Consider the following 10,483-nt stretch of genomic DNA (forward strand, 5'->3'; position numbering starts at 1 on the left):
CATGATCTGTTAACGATGCCACCTAGTGGAATAATCTTACAATGAACTTTCAGCTAATTGGAGACGCTTTACACCAAAGTTTATGTAATTGAAACACTGTATACCAAAGGTTTCGTCTAATTGAGACACGTTGTACCAATATTTCACCTACTGAACATATACTAAGGTTGTTTTTTATTAATTTCGCACAAAGCTACACGAGGGCTATCTGAGCTAGCTGTCCCTAATTTAGCAGCGTAAGACCAAATGGAGGCAGCTAGTCATCACTACCCACCGCCAACTCTTGGGCTACTCTTTTACCAACGAATAGTGAGATTGACCGTCACATTATAACGTCCCTCGGTTGAAAGGACGAGCATGTTTGGTGCGACAGAGATTCAAACCTGCGACCCTCAGATTACGAGTCGAACGCCTTAACTCATCTGGCCATGCCAGACCTACTAAGATTGTTACTTATTTGTTTTAATATACTATCTGGAACCACTACACAACTCTATGTAAGTTCGTGAAATGAACCTACTGTACGGGAATGTATAATATATTCTGGTTTATTACATATTTTCGTAACTTTTCCACAAAAATAAAACCTGTCATTAAACAGCCATTCATTTCTAGCCATTTCCTTTTGTGTGTGCGTGTGTTTTATTATAGCAAAACCACATCGGACTATCTGCTGAGCCCTTCAAGGGGAATCGAACGCCTGATTTTAGCGTTTTAACTCAGTAGACCTACCGCTGTACTAGCGGGGGCATTTCCTCTTGTATAGGCTTGGCATGACCAGATGGTTAAGGCACTCGACTCGTAATCTGAGGGTCGCGGGTTCGAATCCCCGTCACACCAAACATGCTCGCCCTTTCAGTCCTAGGGGCGTTACAACGTGACTGTAAATCCCACTATTCGTTGGTAAAAAAAATTAGCCCAATAGTTGGCGATGGGTGGTGATGATTAGCTGCCTTCCCTCTGGTCTTACCCTGTTAAATTAGGGACGGCTAGTGCAGATCTTCCTCGTGCATCCTTGCGCGAAATTAAAAAAAGCAAACAAACATTTTCTATAGTTGAGTGAGATAAAAAAATTGTAACATCAAAAGTAAAGATCAAGTTACAATAAGACAGAAGGAAGGAAGGCGGAAATAATAAGTTTATCATATTGGGATTCAACGATTGTTTAGAGGTAATCCTTCACGACGAGAAATCCACTTGAAATAAAAATGTATCTCAGAACGGCTGGTATGGGTATTAACACTTTTACTGATAAGGAGAGAACAACCCATATCAGCCGTTCTGAGATACAGATTGTTGAGAAGTTAGGTTTTTCAAGATAATTTTTGTTTGTGAGCTGTATTCATCACAGAAATTGAACCCAATTTTTTTTTCTTGTAAGTTTTCAAGCTTATTGCTGATTTAACACGAGGACTGTAAAAATAAGAAGCAACAAATTTTATTAAGAATATTGAGATTACAGTTCTTCGATTATTGGAACAATCTTGAGATGTTTGTTTGTTTGGCATAAAATTTGTAAGGCGACTGAATAATAAGAAAAATCACAAAATACTTAAAATCTCACTGTTCACGAGATTTCCGTCATTACATTTTTGTTGTGTTTTGTGCTATTTTAAACCTAATCCGGGCGAATAAAATATTGTTAAAACCGAAAAAAAAAAGATACTGTGGCACACCTGAGGAAAGCTTTCGTTTTCAACCTCCACCCCGTGCATACCTTTAACAATGGAGAGGAGAGACATAAAGTTATGCAAGAATGCAATGGGTGTGATCGAGGTTGATGGCCAGGACTAGTTTTCCACCCATTTTTATCAGTTTTTTTTTCAATGTTAATTTCTACATATCGGTACTGGTATTTTAGAATGTATTGTAAACATTCAGAGGGGTCAAGTTCAAAGATCCCTTTTTATTCTGTTACACATTCTATAGGAGATACAGTTCACAGCCCACGCAGTGTAACAAGAGTAGCTAAAAATAAAAAAAATAAAAGGAAGAGGGTGGAAAAATACCAAACAATATCACAGAATGTTTTACAAAAGTAGACACTGACGTACGAGGTTTAAAATGTAATGTTACACTACCGTTGTTAATGGTGAATTTTATTAAAGCTACACAATGGACTGTCTGTCCTGTGTGAAGAATCGAACACGGATTTTGTATCTTAAGTCCGCGTTACATTGTCTCGCGTCACAAGTTGACGAAGCAATGAAATGACTGTCACAACATTACACATAAGATTCTTGAGAAGAAAAGGTATTTCTTTTCGTCATTTTGCTTAACAACACCGAGTAACAAAACCTTCTATGCTATTAGTAAAAAACTCAACTGTTTCTGAGTAAACCAACGACGTTGATTCTAAGAATTACGTTAAAAATCACATGATAAATTTCTTCAAAATATTCTTATATATAGTAAAAATAGCAACTTTTTATTTAATAACGTTATATACTACAAATTACATTTATTATTACATAACCTGCATTCTTTGGTAAGTTTCTTTCACGTTCACAGTGTGAGCAACAGGAATTTATGGTTTAGTGTTCCCATTGGAGACAAGTACAGTTTTCAGAATAATTTTAGATGAGTTGATAAAAGTATCCATTCTTGGTAGTGATGTTCAGTACCTGATACTTCCATTAGTGTACCAACATTAGTACAGAAACACAAAGTAGATGGCGTCCTGTAATGACATCAAAATACTTTAACTGTAATACATTGAAACACTTCTTTCTGGAACTATCAGGTCATCCTATAAGTAATGTCTGAACATTTAATACAGAAAGTGCATCATCATTTCTGTCTGTGTAGAAGGTTTTAATGACTAAAATATGTAGTAGGACATGAATAAAAATGTTCAGACAAATAAAAGAAACTAACCAAACTCCACATTTTCAGATAATTAATCAAATAAACCCTCATGAAGAAATGTGTTTGAGGAGAACATTAGGCATATAATGTTTTATGACTTTAAAAACGGCAGTAGTGCAGCAGATACAAAAAACATTCAAGGTGTCTATGTTGAGGAGTCTCTGAATGAAAGAAAATGTTGAAGGTGGTTTCAGAAGTTCAGATCAAGTGACTACAGATTAAGTGATGTACCATGTTCAGATCATCCTGTTAAGTTTACTGATGACTTGCTGCTGGCTGCACTTGATGAAGATTGTGCTGTAACAGTTGAAGAACTACCACAGAAGCTTAATTCAACCCATTCAACAGTTTACCGTTATCTGCAACTGCTTGGAAAGGTGTCGAAACTTGAAAAATGAGTCACCCATGATTTGACAGAAGCCAACCTTAGAGAAAGAGCGAACATTTGAAAGTAACTCACCTTTTTTGGACAGGTTAGTGACTGGAGATGAAAAATAGATATCTTATAAAAATGTTAAGTGCTGCAGACAATAGCTCAGTGCAGGTAAAGTGACTAAAGCACAGCCCAAAATGGACCTCCACCCTAGGAAACTCATGTAAAGCGTTTGGTGTGATCTACTTTGCGTTTCTGCCACTCAAGGTAATGATGACATCAGACTTCTGTTGTCAACAGTTAGAGCGCTTGAATGTTGCACTGAAAGAAAAGAGGCCTGCTTTGATCAATCGTAAAAGTGTTGTGTTACACCAGGATAATGCACGGTCCCATACAACAATGATCACATCTGCAAAGTTGAAGAGCTACAGTGGGGAAAACTTCCACATCCTCCTTATTCTCCAAACTTTGCTCTCTTCTGATTATCATCTTTTCCAAAGTTTGCAAAACTATCTTGGTGTAAAAGAGCTTAGAACACATGAAGATGTCAAAACTATCCTCTCTACATTCTTTTCCTCCAAACCTTAAGAATTTTATAGAAGTGGCATTCAAAAACTTGAGAATCGTTGGCAGGAAGTAATTAATAATGACGGAACTCACATTATTCATTAAATAACTTTAAAAGCGGTTAAAATCCTTTCTCTTTTTCTGAACCTAAAATTGAACATTATTTAAGGGATAACTTGATAATAAGTTCCTCTGCTGTAAACAAAACAAGAAGTTGCTCATGTTGCTTGGAGAGAGACAAGTCACGAACCAGACATTTAGTTTTTCTTGTGTGATCAGATGAGGTAGTTTGAGGTGCTACAGTAATATCATTACGAGATGAAGAGGATAAAAATGGTTCATTGTCTCTTCACAGGATAACTCTTCTGTTTCCCAATATGCTGGTTGTGATGCACTGGAAGACCATATCGGTTTCATTGCGGATGGAATATCTGAAAATTTAATGCATTGCTTAGTTTTGTTTGAATATTCAGAAACATTAGTCATACAAAAAAAACAGTCAGTTAGATTATCTCTGGACTCACTTTATATCATGTTAACTGTGTATGTCATACTTGTTCTCTACTTACTCAGCTATTGAGTCCAGTCAACTGTTTAAACAGTAAAACACACATGTGAGCTCAGTGTTTTTATTGGTTACCACTTTTACACCCAAAATAGTGCTACTTTTACTTTATGTGTAACGTTTTTCTTTGTAAATTCCACAAATGTGGCAGAAACTGTTTGGGCGATTTTTGCACTTTCGGCCTTCACATAAACTGAAGGCAACAAGCATTTCAAACGATTTGATAATAAATATAAAATAGTTTATATTTATAGAACTAGAGTTTAAATGATTTTAAAATACGAATTTTTCATAATTATAACGCAGGTATAATACGAAGAAGAATATCGGAATTTGTTTTGATTTGCGTGGAAGGGGCAAAGTGACTAACTGAGTGAGTAAGAGGCAACTGAACATTCTAACAAACTGAACACGTGAAGTTTAGTGATTCCCGTGTATAGCAGGTGAGCGTAGGAATGAAGAAAATCAACTAACTACGTCACAGCATCTCAAACTATAATCAACTCATTGTACCTGAGGTGGATAAAAGTGAAAACTTTCTCTAACAAATAAATGTCAATATCTACTGAAATGAAAAAAAACGTGGTAAAATTCACTACAATTATATTGAAAATAAATAGCATATACTAACAATATAGTAATAATTTTGCATCAATACAAAACATTTAGTGCTTGAAGTTATCAAAATATATGCATTGCACCCATTAAACTCTCCAAGCAAACTTAATTTTACAGCATAAATTTATTGTACTGAGTTGATTGTATGGTGTTTCACACAGCACTGATAACATATTGAGATGCTACAATAACTCAAGCGCTAGAGGTGATAGGCAAATTCTGATAACATTTGTGAAATCAACGCCGTCTAATTACTCTGAATTATTTGAGTTTTGTTCAGTAACAAATATTTTGTTGTCCAGTATTAGTCCATTAATTTTTGATTATTTTAAAAATATTTTTCACATTTAGTTTTGGCAAAGCTACACATTAGATTATTTGTGTTGTGCCCAACACGAGTATCAAAACCTGATTTTTATCGTCGTAAGCCACCATATATGTTAAATGGCTGGAGATTTCATACTAACAAGAATAACACCAACTTTCCTTGTTCAATTCCAAGCTCACATATCCATCATTTGTTGTTGTTGTTTGGGTACCGCATTGATTAAAACTCAAATTTTAGCTTTCTAAGCCCTTAAGCTTACTACTAGGAGCTAAGCGATAGAAGAACAGTAGTCGCGTTATTCGCCAAATTCTCGTTTAATTCCTTCTATGTTAGTTCAAGTTGCAGCTTTGTTTCTATCTATGTATGTGTTCAATTAACTTCTCTTCCATTTCAAGAATTAGCATGACTAAATTTGGCAGGCGAACTTCAGTGGAGGGCTAATTTATATGTGTTCATGTCCCTACTCATGATCTAAAAGTCCAAGGTTGGCACACGTTCTCAGGTATCACGGACAAGAGTCTTAAAGTTTTTGTTTTAAATGATTTGTATTTTTGATATGTTATAGAAACTGTTTTTGTTATTTTCATTTTTTATTAGGTATGAGTTTTGTTAACAAGTTTTTTTGGTGTTCATGGTTTTAAACAGACATGTTTACATTTTATAAATAAGTAAAGTTTATTGTTAACTGATTTTCCTCAATAGTTTTTATTATAACATTTTTTTGTCTAATTTAACCTCTCTCGTTATAGAAACTAAATTCGTAAGCATTAGGATTCTAAATTGTTTCAACGAAACTAAAATCGTTCGCTGTTAACCGTAAGGTCAAAGAGTTAAACAATTAATTATCGAAACTCGATTTTAAAGTTATAAATCCTCTGACGTACCTCTGAGCCACCGGGAAAGGCACTTATAAGTTGTTTGTTTATTTGAAGTAAAGTACAAAGCTACACAATAGGCAATCTGTGCTCTGCCTGTAACGGGTATCGAAACCAGGTTTCTAGGGTTGTATGTCTTCACACCTACCGCTGTGCCACTGGGGATGGGGCAACACTTATAACATTAATAAAATACAGAGTTTAACATTACAGACATTTGCTGCTAATGATTTAACGCTGTTTGACGTATAAACTAAATAAATAACTCAGATACAGTCAGTTCTAAAAATAATTTTATGTGATTTTTGCATTAATAATTAAGTTGCATGTTTACGTTTCAGCAGTTCACGGACATGTACTATACCAGTTCTCGAGTTTAACTGACACTATCTGCCGTAGTCTGGTTTAACAGCGAAACTTTAAAGCGAAACGTTAAATAAATAAAGCAGCTTTCCAAAAGTCTCGTGGTCGCTGTGTGGTGTTTATGAGGCCGTCGCTAATACATACAGATCCACATGAGCTAATCAGACATTGACGAGTTCGTATGTTAAATTTCATAAGAAAAAAATAAACTACGTGGAAACCACTAGATGGCGTATAAACACTTTTATATATCATATGATTACTCAAAGAAATGCATGTGGTAAAAGTAAATCGATCGTCACTTCGACACTCAGTACTCAAAATGTAAAGAGATTTGATATATTCTTTACTTCTAGTATTGTAAATATGTATTCAGATTATGCTCATAGATGGCGCTTCATATTATGCTCATAGATGGCGCTTCAGATGTATGTTTATAGATGGCGCTTTTCCTTTTAAGTTACATATATTATAGTCATTATTTATAGTCATGTTGTGCATCACGAAAAAGGAATACCACAGAATGAGAACTAATACCAACTGAATCAACAAATAAAGCAATAGAAACCCATTACAACTTTTAACGCTATAGTATAACTCAGCGGTATACTTGAATTGTAATATATTGAATGTTACACACTTTGCTTGGAAGAATACTAAATACAGTTGTAATTTTCTTTTACACATTTTAATTTTTTTCTTAACTTTCTTGATCAATATCTTAGTGACTAACGGCTTGTAAATCATTATTCTGTGCTCATGGTCATTCGTGCAGGGACATCTCGCGAAGCAAATGTCAGGTTGATGAAATTCCACGTGGAGAGCACGTGAATCTAACATTGTGATTGGCTATTCAGTATCTATGTGAAGTAATTCTTCAGGTTCGTGGTCGTGCATCAGAATGCAATATAAAATGCTTTAGACGATAAACAGTTATGTTTGGGTTGATAAATCCGTCGCATGTCGATAGGATCTAATTTTTTATAAATGTTTCTTATTTTATATATTCTAAAGATGTTCCATTGACGCACGTACTCCTGATGACTGGTGCGAAGAGAACGCTCTCATGGTCGACCAGGCATGTTTCTCAGTCTTGCTCATCTATCTATTTCTCTCTCTCTTTCTTGTTTCTTACTGTTTTGTCTCGTAATTCCCCTCTAGATCTGTAATAAATAAAATATGATGTTTTCATTTCTAAAAAAAAACAAACTATCAATTTATGCTCTTAGTAACAGAGGCATGTTTACCGGAATTGCATGGGGGACAGGCCCCCACAAAACAAATCCTAAAAATGCTACTTCTCGGTAATTATTTTGATTTCTGTTTCCAATTTTTACAGTTATGTTAACGGCGCATGTCGTGAAACTTTGCACGAGAAAGCAGTACAGTAAATTTAGAACAAGGTCTTAATACTTAGAACACGCCCAGTGATGATATTACGTCAGGTAGTACAGGTTCGTTTGCTTCAAGGATTTACAAAAATATGACAGACTAAAATAATTACAGTCAAATAATTCAAGATAACTATTTTGATTTTTTTTTTTACATTTTGCTATTTAGATGTTCATAGTGTAATCTTTTATAATATATGCATTATATAATTCAATTTTTTATATATTTACAATCTCCGCTTTCACTTTTCGCCTTGTTTTTATGTCTTTTTGTTTTTTTACTTGATATTTTATGGTTTTTATTTACCAGCTAAAATATAAAATCTACAATTTACCCATTTTATAGCAGTCGTTTAAAAATTTGATTATAAATTTTAGTTTGGTTTGATTTGAGTAAATCTTACGCAAGGCTATACAATGGTTATCTGCGCTAGCCGTCCCTAATTTAGCAGCAACAGACTACAGTAAAGGCAGGTACTAACCCTACTCACCTTCTCTTGGGGTACTTTTTTTATAAATGAATAGCGTGATTAGTTATCTTGTAACAGCACCCACAGCCGTGAAAGAGCGAAAATGTTTTGTGACGGGGATTCGAATCCGTGACTTTGAGATTGAGGGTCGAGCGCCTTAATTATAAGTACTTAAAATAAATTTAGTAATTTAAAAATATAACATCATAACCGTTATTTTCCCACACGTAATTAGTATGAAATATTTAAAACTTAGTGCTCGAATTGTTTTACTTCTTCTAAAATTGTAGGCCCGGCATGGCCAAGCGTGATAAGGCGTTCAACTCGTAATTCGAGGGTCGCGGGTTCGAATCCCGGTCACGCCAAACATGCCCGCTCCTTTAGCCGTGGGGGTGTTATAATGTGACGGTCAATCCCACTATTCGTTGGTAAAAGAGTAGCCTAAGAGTTGGCGGTGGGTGGTGATGACTAGCTGCCTTCCCCCTTATCTTACACTGCTAAATTAGGGACTGCTGGCGCAGATAGCCCTCGAGTAGCTTTGCGTGAAATTAAAAAAATATATATATAATTCAGCTCGCAATGGTCAGATGTTTAAGGCACTGGACTCACAATCTGAGGGTTATCTCCGTCACACCAAACGTGCTCGTCTTTTCAGCGGTGGGAGCTTTATAACCTGGCGGTCAATTCCACTATTCGTTGGTAGAAGAGTTGTCAGATGATGGTGGTGAGTAATTGCCTTCCCTCTGGTCGCTAAATTAGTGGCAACTAGCGTAGATAGTCCTAATGTAGTTTTGTGCGAAAATTAGAACAAGTGTTATAGTTAAAATGGGCTGATAGTACGGGCTATAATGTGAACTCGTTGCCAAATATACTAAAACGTAGGAAAGTTATAATGTGTCAGTTAATCCACAGTTCTAGACTATTGCTAGAAAATAGTTAGCCCTTAAATAGTTTTGCGTGAAATTTCAACAAAACAGACAAAAATATTTTTACAGTATGGCTAAACTTAACAATATGAATTTTTTAAAACTTAGTGTTCAAATAGTTTTATTAAACTTTAAAATTTTTTTCACGGTATGGCTAAGTGTGTTAAGGCGTTCGATTTATAATCCGAGGGTCGCGGGTTCGAATTCTGATCGCGCCAAACATGCCCGATGTTTTAGCTTAACAATATAATAGTCCTGTAACTGAGCCTAACATCATAATTTTGTATAACTAAAGACAAAAATACAACTGAGTTTAGTTTTATAATGTAAATATAAAAACTTAGAATAATATAACCCAAATATGACTAGGATTAGTAATGATTTAAAAGCGTAATTCAACAAATAAATACATATGTATTTAACTGTATTTGTGTTTTGTACTTTTGGCAAAGCTACTAAGGTTATCTGTTTATAATTTTTGAGTTATTGATCAGTTAGCAGCATCCCATCACTCACCATCCACACTAAGTTATTGACTGTCATTCTCATAACGCACCCTCGGGCTAAAAGTGAGAGAAATGCAAAACTATCATTTACATTTGTCATTTTCGTTTATTAATCAGTTCTCATGTAATTATAAATTTCGTCTAAATACGGAAAGAAGGTAGTGGAACTTGTTATTTATCATTTGTAACAGTAATGATAATTATCAAGAAATAATTATGCTTTATAAAATGGGCTTGAATATAGCTATAATTTATTAGCTACAGTACAATACCTAAATAGTCGTAACCTTCTTTTGATTTATCCTTTTTACAGACACTTCATTAAACGTAGTGTAATGGAAAGCTTCATCTAGTGACAAATAAGCATTCTAAATAATCATTCTAAAAATATCAAAAATCAGTTGCGTATTATGCATTTTTGATATTGAGTGAAAAGAATAAAATTGTAAGATGTTGTGACATTCTTTTCACCCTAAAAGGACGTTCCGTACCTCATAGCGCAAAAACACCGGATTTTCATACAGGTGGTGGGCATAGCTTTGATGGCCCAGTCTGTAACTTTATGCTAAACAAACAAAAGATACTTAAAACAAATACTAAACATACTTCTTTTACGTCCCACGCTGGGAAGGT

This window comes from Tachypleus tridentatus, chromosome 7 (assembly GCF_004210375.1).
Source record: "Tachypleus tridentatus isolate NWPU-2018 chromosome 7, ASM421037v1, whole genome shotgun sequence".
Lineage (NCBI taxonomy): Eukaryota > Metazoa > Arthropoda > Merostomata > Xiphosura > Limulidae > Tachypleus > Tachypleus tridentatus.